General features: G+C 52.0%; 1 long non-coding RNA gene across 1 annotated transcript; it reads left to right on the top strand.

Moving 5' to 3' along the window:
- The first annotated feature begins 5562 nt into the window (after window positions 1-5562).
- Window positions 5563-9343, top strand: LOC130542103 (uncharacterized). Its single transcript, XR_008956412.1, has 3 exons — window positions 5563-5823; window positions 6224-6295; window positions 9144-9343. It is a non-coding gene; the product is annotated as an uncharacterized LOC130542103 (long non-coding RNA).
- The last annotated feature ends 4162 nt before the right edge of the window (window positions 9344-13505 follow it).

Raw genomic sequence — 13505 nt, 5'->3', positions numbered from 1 at the left:
GACACAGAAAGAGAGAAGACAGAAAGATAGAGAGAGAGAGAGAAACATGTTTCTCCAGAAGATATGTCAGACAGATACTGCATGATATCACCCTTCTCCAAAGCCATGTTATCACACTGTGCACTTTAGAGCCTTACTGCAGTGGGTGGCCCAGCAGGGGCACTTCAGTCCATGCTTGGAAACCAGGTGGCTCCATACACCCCAGCCTCATGTCCATATCAAGCAACATTCCATGAATATTCTTGAGCAACAAGAGGAATGTGCTGACGGGTACTCTGTGTCCTAGATGCCTTGGAGGAAGACATCGATCCCATCAAAGGAGACAGCGCCGGAGGCACACCTCTCGCCATGGTGAGCTAGAAGTTCTTTGTCCCAGGAACAGATGTTGCTTTCTTGGTTTCTTTCAAATCAAATTCAGATGAAAATCAGACAATGTATATTTGAGATTATACATATAGATCTCATACAATTTTCCTTTTTGAGAGAGCATTGAGTGGTTGTCTCTGCCAACCGTTAGCTGATTTGAGAGGACATTTACCATTGGTGACACCAAACTTGGTTCTAAATGCTGTGTTAGGATCCTGTCCCTCAGTAACACTTTCTCCTGCTTGGATGAAGCATTTTGTAGTCACCGTCCTGAATGAACTGGACAGACATGTCCCCCAGGAAAAACAACTTCCTAAGGCATCCAGTTCACTTACTTTGGGGTCGTTGGACTCAACCACTGTGCTCCATCTGGGTTCCTAAAGTCATTGAGGGAAATAAAGCTCATGAAGACAGACAGTGTATAACATGACCTGAGCCTCGCAGTGTCCTCTTTTCTGTACCTGCAGGTGACACCATCAACCAGCGAGAGCAGTATGTATTCTGGAATCAGCGTCTTCCTGAGATAAAACTCTAGATGTTAATGCAGGTGGGGCATCCTTGCAATCCTCAGTCTGGCGAGCCACCCTGATTGGTTTGTGGGGGTGTGGGGCACCAGAGATTTCCCAGGTGAAAAAGTGTGCCCATGTGTCTACAGTCCTAGGAAGCCATTGTATTCCCTGTGTGTGGTGTGGGTGTGTGTGCATGAGGCTTGGGGTTGGGGTGTCTTTTATGGCTCTATGTGGTGTGATTGTGAGTGTGTGATTTTGTGTGGGAGACAGGGAGAGACAGACACAGACAGAGAGATGCAGAGAGGGAGAGGGAGAGATGGAAAGAGTGAGAGAGAGATTGCATATGTCTCCAGGAGGTGTATCCCACTGCCACTGCACAATTCCCATTGTCCACATTCTCAAAGAAAGAAAGAAAGAAAGAAAGAAACAAACAAACAAACAAACAAACAAACAAAAGAAAAGACGAGATAAAGAAATCTCATCACAGCGCTCACATTATAGCCCTATTACCGGGGGAGACCCAGTGGTGGCGTTCAGCCCATGCCTGGGAACCAAATGCCTCCATAGGCTCTAACCCCATTCATAGCGAGCAATACTCCCTGAGGCATTCTTTTTTTTAAAAAGATTTTATTTATTTGAGAGAGAGCGAGTGAGAGCACAAACAAGTGAGAGGGGCAGAGGGAGAGAGAAAAGCAGACCCTCGCTGAGCAGGAAGCCCCATCCGGGACTTGATCCCAGGACCCTGAGGTCCTGTCTTGAGATGAAGGCAGATGGTTCACCAATTGAGCCACCCAGGAGCCCCTCCCCGCATCTTTCTTGAGCAGCACCACCAATACACTGACAGGTACTCTGTGTCCTTCTAGACGTGACTGATGATGGCGCTGTCTGGTCATGGCTTTTTCAGAGGATCACAGAGGAGGAGGGCCTGCCTCTTGCCAAGGTGAGCTCGCCTGTCTATCCCCGAGGAACAAATGTTGCTTTCTGGGTTTCTTTCCAATCAAATTCAGATGAAATTCAGACAGTATACTCTGTGTTGGCGAATTGAACATAATACTAAAACAAAAATCATTTTCCTAATGTCAACTGCTTGTATATGGAAATGAAATTATTTTTATATACAGATTTTATGTAAAAAGCTATATATACTTTTGAGATTATACATATGTAATTTCCCCGATGGGGAGAGCATTGAGTGGTTGTCTCTTGCCAACCGTTAGCTGATTCGAGAAGACATTTACCATTGGTGACACCAAACCTGGTTCTAAACGCTGTGTTAGGATCCTGTCCCTCAGTAACACTTTCTCCTGCTTGGATGAAGCATTTTGTAGTCACGGTCCTGAATGGACTGGACAGACATGTCCCCCAGGAAAAACAACTTCCTAAGGCATCCAGTTCACTTACTTTGGGGTCGTTGGACTCAACCACTGTGTTCCATCTGGGTTCCTAAAGTCATTGGGGGAAATAAAGCTCACGCAGACAGACATTGTGTAGCATGACCTGAGCCTCACTGTGTCCTCTTTTCTGTACCTGCAGGTGACAGCACCATCCATTGAATGTAGTACGTATTCTGGAATCAGCCTCTTCCTGAGACAAAACTCTAGATGTTAATGCAGGTGGGGCATCCTTGCAATCCTCAGTCTGGCGAGCCACCCTGATTGGTTTGTGGGGGTGTGGTGGACAGGAGATTTCCCAGGTGAAAAAGTGTGTCCATGTGTCTACAGTCCTAGGAAGCCATTGTATTCCCTGTGTGTGGTGTGGGTGTGTGTGCGTGAGGCTTGGGGTTGGGGTGTCTTGTGGCTCTATGTTGTATGATTGTTTGTGTTTTTGTGTGGGAGACAGGGAGAGTCAGACACAGAAACAGAGATGCAGAGAGGGAGAGGCAGAGATGGAAAGAGCGAGAGAGATTGCATATTTCTCCAGGAGGTGTATCCCACTGCCACTGCACAATGGCCATTGTCCACATTCAAAAAAAATGAAGGAAGGAAGGAAGGAAGGAAGGAAGGAAGGAAGGAAGGAAGGAAGGAAGGAAAGAAAGAAAGAAAGAAAGAAAGAAAGAAAGAAAGAAAGAAAGAAAGAAAGAAAGAGAGAGAGAGAAAGAAAGAAAAAAGAAAAGAAAAGACGAGATAAAGAAATCTCGTCACAGGGCACACATTATAGCCCTATTACCGCAGGAGGCCAAGCGGTGGCCCTCAGCTCATTCCTGGGAACCAAATGCCTCCATATGCTCTAACCCTATTCATAGCGAGCAATACTCCCCGAGTCATTCTGCTGCAGAGGTGAAGTGAGAGGTACATCCTGGAGTACATTTCTCTCTTCTCCTCACCACATCCATTATACTGGGACCAGAGCAAGACCTGCACTTGGCTCCATGGGAGAGAGGCTCATATGCAGCTGCCTGGAGACCCTCCTTGGCTGACGGGAATTCTAGAGGCCTGTGTGATGGCTGCTGGGCTGGCAGCACACACTGGCTCTCACTGTCCCTCTGAGCTGGTCTCTTGGGGCTGACTGGGCCCAGGACAGAGGCTCTGGGAAGTGGGGCCAGGGTCTTTGCTCCTGTCAGATCCCACTGACAGCGATGGGCCTGGTCCCCACATCGTGGTCACGGCCCACCCTCGGACCTTCCATCCATCTGCTCGGGGCCTCCCCTAGTCCTTCCAGGTCTCAGGGACTTTGGTGAACACTGCAGGTACTGGTGTTTATGTGGCCACACCAGCTGGAGATTGCCCGTCACCCCACTGACAGACTAGGGGAATTCGGACAAGTACCATTACCTCTATTGTCACATTCATCTCCTCTCTGGGCTAGGACACTTACGGGCTGTCATCAATAGGAAGTGTGTCTCAAGTGCCCAAGATGAGCCCAGGCATCGGCAGTCACTTGATTGCCCAGTTGATGGTCACTCTCATGGCCCAGCATCACCCCAGGCCCATGGCAGCCGCCTCCATGTTAGCTGCATTGGCTCATTGATCAACTGATTGACTAGGGAGCGTGTCAGTAAACCCATGATTGTTCCTCCACTGTTCCCATTGCAGAGAACAGTCTGGTTGTTGGAGGTGACAGGAGAAGGGAAATAAGAAATTAATGATGCAGGGAGAGAGGAGGGAGGGTAGCAGGAGGGAGCAGAGGAAGGTAGGAAATCATGGGGACAGAAAGTCATGGGCACCACTGTGGCTGCTTCTTGAAAGAATGGGCTGACAGGCACTGCTTCCTGGTCCCAGTTATGAAATCTGAGGGCTGGGAAGGGCCCAGAGACCCTGGACGCCTTTCTCATCAGTGAGGTAAAGGGATCACGGCCCCATGGGTGGTGAGGTGGGGGGACTGCGGAGCTGAGGGCAGCATTGAGTTTTGGGGTTGGGGACATAATCCCAGGGGCAGTGGCCTGAGTCCTCACTTCACCCTGATTGTCCCCTTTCCTTTCCCAAGACCAGGCCATGACGATGCTCACTGTCGTCCGTAAGGAAGACAACTTCGCAGGTTGCGAAGACTCGGACCCATAGATCCACCATCTGCATGTAATTTATTTCCTCTTTCATTTTTATACTCCTTTTTTTTGGTAATGATTTATTTACTTTAGTTTGGGAGAGACTGAGATGGCACGAGTGGGGGAGGGACAGAGGAAGAGAGAGGGAGATCCAAAGCAGAATCCCCACTGAGGGCAGAGCCTGACATGGGACTTGACCCCAGGACCCAGAGATCATGACCTGAGCCGAAACCAGGAGTCACAAGCTTAACCACCTTTGCCACCCAGGCACCCCTCTCCTCTCTCTTATTGATAAGGTCCTTTTTGTAGCTTTGGCCAAGTTCCTTTTTCCTGCTTGTTATGATCCTCCTCCTGCAGGATCTGGGCTCCTCCAGGCACTTGATGTTCTTGGATCTTCAAATCTATCATCTCTCTCTTCAGCCCTGTCATTTTGGGGGCTCAAGGCACGAGATGCACAAATGTTCTATTTCTACCAACTCTCACCAGCTCTCTTGGGAATCCTCTAAACCTAACCCCTCTCCTTTTCCAGAAAAAAATGTCTGATGCTTATGTGTACATTCATCACAATCCGAATTCTTGTTCCCCACGACTTCACCAATGATGATTTGGCTTTTCAGGGCCAACTCTAGACAACCTGATTGGAGCAAAATCATTCATTTGAGAAGCATCATCGGAAAGGAGGAAGCCCAATGGGCAGCACATTTTGGATGCTATGTTGAGGCCTCCAAAAGAAATTCTGAATCCAAAGTTTTTTCACTAAGAGACCAGAAGGATATATCCTTTTTGTTCTCTCCTGGACAGAACAGTGGCATACCTGGACAGTCATGGCCCAGGAGTTCACTGAAGGCCCCTCTCCTTTTCCCGTGTGCTCAATCAAGACTGAAAAAGGAAATCTAAGTTTCCCTTGTAATTCAGTTCTTATACAACGTGTGAATGATCTCCGACTTTGTCCAGAGAACAAAAAAGCCTCTAAAAAGGGTTCTCTTTACTTGCTCTCAACCTTGGCCAAAAAGAAATATAGAGTTTCACAAGAAATTACAATTTTGCTGTAACACAGTTCATTATTTAAGACATAAACTGTTTCGAGTGGGCAAAACATTTTCATCCTTCCATTTAAAGTAGCAAAACTTTCAGAAACCTGTGAGCTCCCTGGGTGCAAATACACATTAGGGATGATGGCTCTCCAGTCCATTCACTTGGGAACACACGGGCTCTCCCACTAAATGAGTAGCTGGAAGTTCCTTATCTCTAGGAATTTCACTACCCAGACTAGATTGCACTACCCTACTACGTGCAGACATGGCAGCATATTGCAAAGAGCTCTTGTAATAGTGCCCAAGTTTTTCACCAACAGCTTCAGGCCTCCATTCCTGAAATCTTCCTAGAAACCTCTTCATGATCTTCAACCTCAGGAAGAGACATCAGAGAAAAACTGCCCTTACACATCCCCTGAAGGGACCCCTTCAGGTACTGTTTTTAAAAAAAAGCAGTGTAACAAAGTGGGAGTTCACCCTTGGCTTCATATGTCTCCACTAAAATAAATAAAATAATTTAAAAAATCAGAATTTCACACAATTAGAGGGCTACTCCAACTGAGGCTTCTCAGAGATCCTCTGGAAATAGCCAGTCTTCAGAAGCAGGCAGTTGCCCCAAGATTTTCAGAACAGGCAAATTGTGATGGCTAGTGGGCAGTTTCCACACAAGATATTGGGCCAAGACTCCCATTTAATTCTTTTTCTGTTTTGTATCTGCTCAGTTAAAATAATTCTTCTCATTTCCCATAAACCCTTGTTGCCATTCACCCAGAATGACCCCTTTACTCCCGTTTTCTTATTCTAATCATTCTACTAATTATTACCCTTGATAGGTCAGAACATCCCTGATGTCACTCCTGGGTTTCTGACTGCTGGATGTGCCATCCATCCGCGGACCCCCCATGGTACGTCCCTCTGGGAACGTTGGGGAATTCCAACTCCTGTGTCAACTCCAAACCGAGGCCACTTTTGATGATTCAGGCACACGACTTGGAGGAATTACTACCTATGCCCCAAATGAGAACAGTGTTCCCTTTGGTGGGAAGTGCATAAATAGAAAAAGCCTGTAAGAAACCTATCTCTAATGTTGGCAAAAGTGACTGGTAACTCTTGGCATGTCACTTAATCTCTCTACATTTCAGTGCCTCCCACTAGAATATGGCTTACAGCCCCTGCTCTGCCCCCACCCACTTCAATAGGGCTGACCTGAGGATTACAGGAGATGGTAACAGGTATTGTCCACGAGCAGTAAAGCATCCTTCCCATGTAAAGCTAAGAGTGAGTGTCCATCCTCTCTTGGTGTGGAGCCATCCACGTCCCCTCTCTGGATTCCACCACCACCAAGTGTCTACCTTATTCTTGCAGTCGCTCAGTGCTTGAACACTTAGGGCGATTATGAAACACCAGTCATTTATTTTATTTTTCTTAAGGCTTTCCTTGTGTTTATTTACTTTTAGCCTCATAACATAATTCTAATAAGTAGGCCACAGTCACATTTCAACATCTCAGAACAGGCAAATGAGACACAGAGGGGTGTACGTAACTTTCTCAGGTGCTCGCGGCTCCTGCCTGAAGTCAAGAGTATCACCTGACCCCAAGCAGTGATTCTGAAAACTCTGCCTCTGGCCAAACAACAGGGGGCACCCTACCAATGACCCAGTTGAAGGTACTGTGGGAATGGACTCATTAGGTTCATTCAAGAAGAATGATGCTACTTTATTCAGTGACCCATATGTAAGAGAAAACATCAAAATGTGAAGCCACATTCTTCTCTTCTGTATGCAAAGGCAAATGATCAAGTCAATCAGTATCGCTGTAACTCCAGCAGTCAAGGTGCATTTCTAACTCTAGAATGGGCTCACCTTTACCAGTAAACAACATCTTTAGCTAACGTACAGACCTTCAGCTGATGTTCGAACCAATATTGGCTGACACAGATCGCTCCCTGAAAGAGTGTTCTTGGATTTTAAAAAATTAATAGGCATTATTGACAACAAGAGGTTTAGACAAATCTAAGAGTTGAAGAGATAATATAGAAAGTTCCCATAACCCACGCCCCCCAACCCCAATTCCTCCACTAATAACATCTTATATGGGTGTGGTGCATTTGTTATAATTAGCAAAACAATATCGATACACTTTTATTAACTGGAGGTCTATAAAGGAATTCAATTTTGAAATATGCCCCAACATGGACGGACCTTGAAAACATATTATGCTCTGTGAGATAAAGCATGGAGAAAAAGACCAATATTGCATGATTCCACTTCAGGGCCCTGAAACCCTGCCACTCCAAGGACTTTGCGGGGAGGCCAAGACAGATGCCTTCCAGGTCTCCAGGGAGTCCAGGGTCTCATCAAGGCATGTGGCCTGTAAACAAGTAGGTGGTGAGCGGAACAGAGAGTGGAAGGCACTTCTCGCAGTTTGAGGGGCTGAGGAATTTTTCCTAGGTCAGTTCTGGGATTACAGGTCCACCAGGAGTTGGCTGGATGGACCCGAACAGGCTCCTGCCTGTTGGTGATGAACAGAAGGGAGGAGAGTGCAGAGCAGAGAGGCCCAGGGGAGGCAAGCTGCTGCGGGTCCGACTGTGGAGCCATGGTCCTCAGGAGGGGCAGTGTGTCCCCCAGGGGACATTTGGGAGGGACTGACTGCGATAGGTGGCTGCAGAAAGGGACCTGGGAGGCCTGGAGGCTGACTGAGCACAGTCCAGGGGGACAGTAACCGTTGTCACCACTCTGCCCTTGCCGTCACGGACCCAAGAAGCCCCTCTGCTGATCCAGAGCTTTCTGGGTTCGTGGGGCACACATCTATTGAGTAAACACAAGTTCTTTCTGGACCCCACGATTTCCCGACTTTGAGGCCCACATCATCTGTCAATGAGCAGGTTGGCTGTCTTCTGTGTTTGTGGATGCCACTGCACCCCACCAGCTCTGGTTTTAATCAGGGCAGGAGCACAGCTGGGTCCTGGGCTGGGTCTGACAGTTGGCGTTGCCTCTTCACACATGCGTGGAGGCGGTCTGGCGCAGCCTGGTTGGGAGGCTTGGTCATTCATAACATCTCATCAACTGCAATCCCTTGAAAACCAAGGAACTTCAGGAGCCATTCAGAGCTGCAGAAGCCCCCCAGAACTGATAACATGCACCCCACTGCTTCCTTGGCAGGGGGGTATTATTTGCAGGGGAACCCCCAGGAAGGGGGGCACGCTGGGGTTTCCTGGGGGTGGGCGCAGAGGAGGGGCCGACAGCAGGGGACAGTGCTGAGCTGGCACCAGCTCCCATTCCCAAAGCTGGGATCTGTGGACAGATGGGGAGGATGACTGAGGGGAAAGACATGTAACCATGGGAGAAGGGCGCACTTGAAGGAACATTCTAGGAGGAGGCACTGCTCTTGGCCCTGGGAGGATGGGGGAGTGGCAGGAGGGGTGAGGAGGAAGAGAAAAAGCAGGGAGCACTGGGCTTGCCCCTCACCAGCACTGGTTGGTTCCTGCCATGTTCTCTCAGCTGCAACAGCCCTGGGGAAGATGAAACTGTGTCCACATCTTGGTGGCAGGAAGGATGAAGGGGAACGAGGGTCATGGGGGCCCAGCACTCAGAGTCTCCATCCATCACCAAGGCTGTGCCCTCCCTCTCAGATGCTGGCAGAGGAGGAAGAATGTCAGGGAAAGAAAGCAGAGTGGTGGTGGCAGGGTGGCGGGAATGCGGGGTCCGAGGGGGGTGACGTGACCAATGTGTGGTCCTCCTGCCCTGTCCACAGGGTACCAGATTCCCTACCGCCTGGCCAGCAACAGCCCCAGCACGTTCACGACAGTGGAGATGGAGACCACGGTGAGGCAGTTCACAGCAGCCAAGCTGGCCCTGGAGTCGGCATACATCTTCAGGCTTTTGGCCAAGACGAAACACCACTAGGGGCTGCCGCTGGTGGCCGCTGTCATCAGCACTGAGAAGAGACATACGAGCCCGGGGCCCAAGTCCACTGTTGTGGTGCTGTGAGGAGGAGAGCTGGGCCTAAATGGGAGCCGTGAACTTGCTGGGTCCACGGCTTCCTGGGTCAGGGCCTGCACTGTTGCATGTCTGCACAGCCTGACATTTACCAGAAAGACAGGAATGTCCCAGGTTTAAAGCTGGAGACGCGGCTCAGCGAGGTTGTGTAACTGGCCCAGGGTGGCTCTGAGACATCCTGTTGGACCGCAGCTCCCTGAAGCCAGGCACTTGATCGCTGATGGTCAAAACCAGGTGCCCATCTCAGCAGGGGCTCAATAAACAAGTTTTCTACCCAGCATCATAGGGAGATCTGTCTCCACGGATGCTGCTTCCGTTCCAAGCACTGGTGAGATGCTTATTGTACATTGTCTTGGTTTATCCTCACAAAGGCCTGGGGAACAAAGCACTGTGAGCCCCAGTTCTACAGAAGTGGGGCCCAGACGGTTTCAGTCATTTGCCGGGGATACAGCTGTGAGGCCGTGACGTGGACACCGTCCACAGACACTCAGTCTCCTCCACCTACAGAAATCTGCTGTGGGTTCCCATCTCAGCGAGCACCTGACATGCCCTCCAGCCTCACTCTGGAATCTGCCTCAGCAGACTCCCTCTCCAGGGCCACCCCAACTCCAGGTTGGGAGATCAGGACCAGACCCAGAGGTCTCAGGGAAGAGGATGACAGGAAGGTGCTTGCGCACAGAGTAAATGGGTGGGCTCTGGGAGTCCCCAAGCATCAGGCTCTGGAGCTGTGTGACCTTAGGCAAGGCCCTTCCCCTCTCTGTTCCCTGCACTCACCTGGTGGCCTCTTGGGAAGCCTGAGGGCCAGCATGGTCCGCAGAACTCCAGGGACAGAGCTGGTGCCATGGCTGCATTCAGAATGTGAGCCAGTGACCCCGTGGCCTGCGGGATCACTCTAGGAGAAGATCTAGACAGTCTTAGGGAGGCATGAATTGAGCCCAGAGTGCTTGGAAAACCATCCCAAGGGCCGATCTGAAACCTACAAAAGGTAGAAGGCAAAGGAGCCTAGCATGCACTGAGCCCGTACCACACTCTGGCCACCTTCCAGGCACTGCGGCTCACTGCTCTCTCAAATTCCCTCACAAGCAGGCTGAGCAGCTGGGGAAGCTGATGCCCCACAAGGTGGAAGGGCCCACTGAGCTCTGGCACTTGTTCGGAGGCCGCCCCGGCTGGAAGACCCAGCTGCTCAGGACAGGGCTGCTCGGCCCAGGCACACGGCTGACCCTTGCGATGGCCAACGGGGGGAGGCTGGTGTCCCCCATCTGTGGCTTCGGATCTTCCAGGGCTCCACACATTCCAGGGGAAGGCTGTAGCCTGCTGTGAGTCCCCCGACCTCAACCGCCGAGCCTCAGTCCCCCAAGGATGCAGACAAATGCACAGCCCCTCCTCTGACAAAGATTACCTCTACTGCTAACTGGAGGAAGGAAGCCTTGAAGTCACTGGAGACACCAAAGCTTGAGGTGGGTGGAGAGACAGCCATGCATAGTTGGCCCCTGGCTTTTGGCACATAGCGCTGTCTGACCTGCAGCTGCCAGCACAGGGGTGGGGTTGGCGAGACTGGGGACAGGTGCCAGGAGAACCCCTCCTGCAGCTTTGGCCCAGGTCCTCAGGCTCCCCCTTGTCCGGGGCATGCTCAGGGCCCTGAGTGCCTCTCCCAAAGGCTCTTGCCATCTTCCTTAGAGTTGATGCAGCCCCGTAGGGAAATTCAGCACTTTCTAAGGCACAGGGAAAGCCAGGTTTGCTAAAGGTGTGACGTGACTTAAATCCAGATGGAAGCATTATCAGGAGTGCCCTCCAGGAGGCACCCTGGTCCACAGCGGGGCTGCTGCTGCTGGGGCTGGGGGATGCATGCCCACACCTCAGCCCACGTGCCAACCACCCACACCACCTGCCTTGGGCCCATAGAGCTTAGGGGATGTCTTCCAGGGCCTGCAGACCCCCCCCCCCAGCAGAGCTTCACCAATTGCCAGTATGCCCAGGAGGGTGGTCCTTGTGGCTGGTGAGGGGATGCAGGGCTCTTGCTTTGAGGGAGGAGGACCCTGACAGCCCAAGTGTGTGCTCCCAGAGGAGTGCCGACCACAGTCAGGTGGAAGGGCTCCTCCCGCCATCACCTCAGGGTCGGCGATCATCACTGCTTCATTACCCACCACACATTCTCAACAGGATCAATCATCTTCATGATAAACAATTAATCAATTATTCCTTCCTCTGTGGGGTTCCTCTGCTGCAATTGATGGGACGGGGAGATGCATGCTGGGAACGATCCACGCTCGGGAGCCAGGTCCCCGCTCCCTGCGCTCTGCAATCCCAGTCGCCAGCACTGTGGGGACAGAGTGGCGGTGACACGCCCCGGAGGAGCCGAGTGGGACACCGTCTGTGTTTCAGGCTCGGGTTGGCTTCCAGGAAGAAGGAGTCAGAATGACAGATGCACTGAGCCTGAGATCACAGGGAGAGTCCACAGGGGCCTGGATGTGCTCAGCAGAGCCCAGGTGTCAACTTCGAGATATTGTAGGGACGTGTGGTTGCCACGGAGCATGTGTGGGCTCATCCTCCTGTCTGTCTGACTGTCTCTGGCAGGAGAGAACAGCGCTTTGGAAGCAAGCCAGGGTCTCCCGTGACGTCCAGGCTGGGGCAGGTCCAGAGTCGGCTGTGAGGGAGCCGCAGGTGCCTGCGGAACTGGGAATGAGCTCCCTGTTCTCTGCCCTCATAGGCAGCCCGTGTCCTCATGCTTGAGCTCACATGGTGCCTTCCTGGAGAAGCAGCTGGTCACGTGTCCCTGGTCTGTTCTGTTTTGGTTGCAGAGCGTCCAGTGCCCCCCCCCCCCCGAGAGCTCCTGGTGTCACTGGCAGAAGTGACTGTGCACAGCCTCCGGCTCCAGTGGGTCCCGGGCAGCAACGGGCCCCCCCATCCACTACTTCACTGTGCAGGTGCGAGAGCTGCCCCAGGGAGAGCAGCAGACCTACTCCTCATCCATCCGCCACAAGGCCAAAGCCTGTGCTGTTGAAAGGTACCCAGAGCCAGGCACGCCCTCCCCAGGGAACAGAGCAGGGAATATGTGTGGGCCAGAGACGCACCCGGACAGCTGAGCTCTCTTCTCCTAGTGCACACTCCCTGTACCAGGGACCAGGACTCCCACCTCCTGGAGCCACTCTGGCCTCTGCCCTGGGTCTGTTCTCTGGGCATGCCCTGTGCATGTCATGTGCATACCCCAGGTCCCAGAGATGGATGAGGCACAGATGATAGGGCCAGGGAGCCTGGAAGTATGGGCTCTAGTGCCCTATCCCCTGAGAGGCAGATGTGGAGGAGGGGGAGGTGGGGGGAAGGGGTGTCACAGGCTGAGAGAGTTGCACCTTCTCTTTGTGCTCTCTGTCCTAGTCAGCAAGGCAGACTTGTTCTGTCATCCATTAGTGATGGCTGAGGAGGGAAATTGGAGAGGCATCCCCACTGCACCTTGAGAACCCAGCATTTATCCAGCTGCTGAGGGAACCACCGGCAAAGGCAGAGGGGAGTGGTGCCAACCACCACAGCTAAGTTCTTGGCACCTACAGCCTCACTGGGGCCCCTCCTCATGTTCCCACCCCCTTCTACAGTGAGGGACCAGAGCACCCCCTCTGTAGTGAGGGACCAGGGCACACCCTCTCTATGGCGGGAGAGCAGGGCACCCCCTCTACAGTGGGGGACCAAGGTAGCCCCCTCTGCAGTGAGGGATGAGGGCACCCCCCCACCCCCCCACCCCCGCGCTATGGTTGGAGACCAGGGCATTCTCCTTTATGATGGCTCATAGGAGACCAGGGCTATCTAACCATCTAGGTGAGGGTTCTCAGAAGTGACCTCAGGCCTCGTGTCTCCACAAGCAGGCCTGGGCTGTGCAGGCTCACGCCACCCTGTAGAAGCCCCCTGGGTCTTTCTGGTGGGCAGACCTGTCTGGGGAGCTGGCCTCGCATCTTTCCTGTCCTCCTCCCCTGGCCCTGACTGTGGTCACATTCCCTGAAGCTCACGTCAGGCTGTGAGGGGGCCACGAAGGAGTGTGTCCCAACTGCTCTGAGGGTTCCAGGACCCTGGCCAGCACCTCTCATTGGGACGATGGAGGAGGCCTATACCCCATTCCCAGGCTGGCCAA

Source organism: Ursus arctos, unplaced genomic scaffold (assembly GCF_023065955.2).
Source record: "Ursus arctos isolate Adak ecotype North America unplaced genomic scaffold, UrsArc2.0 scaffold_3, whole genome shotgun sequence".
NCBI lineage: Eukaryota > Metazoa > Chordata > Mammalia > Carnivora > Ursidae > Ursus > Ursus arctos.
This window is presented reverse-complemented; position numbering and strand designations above follow the sequence as displayed.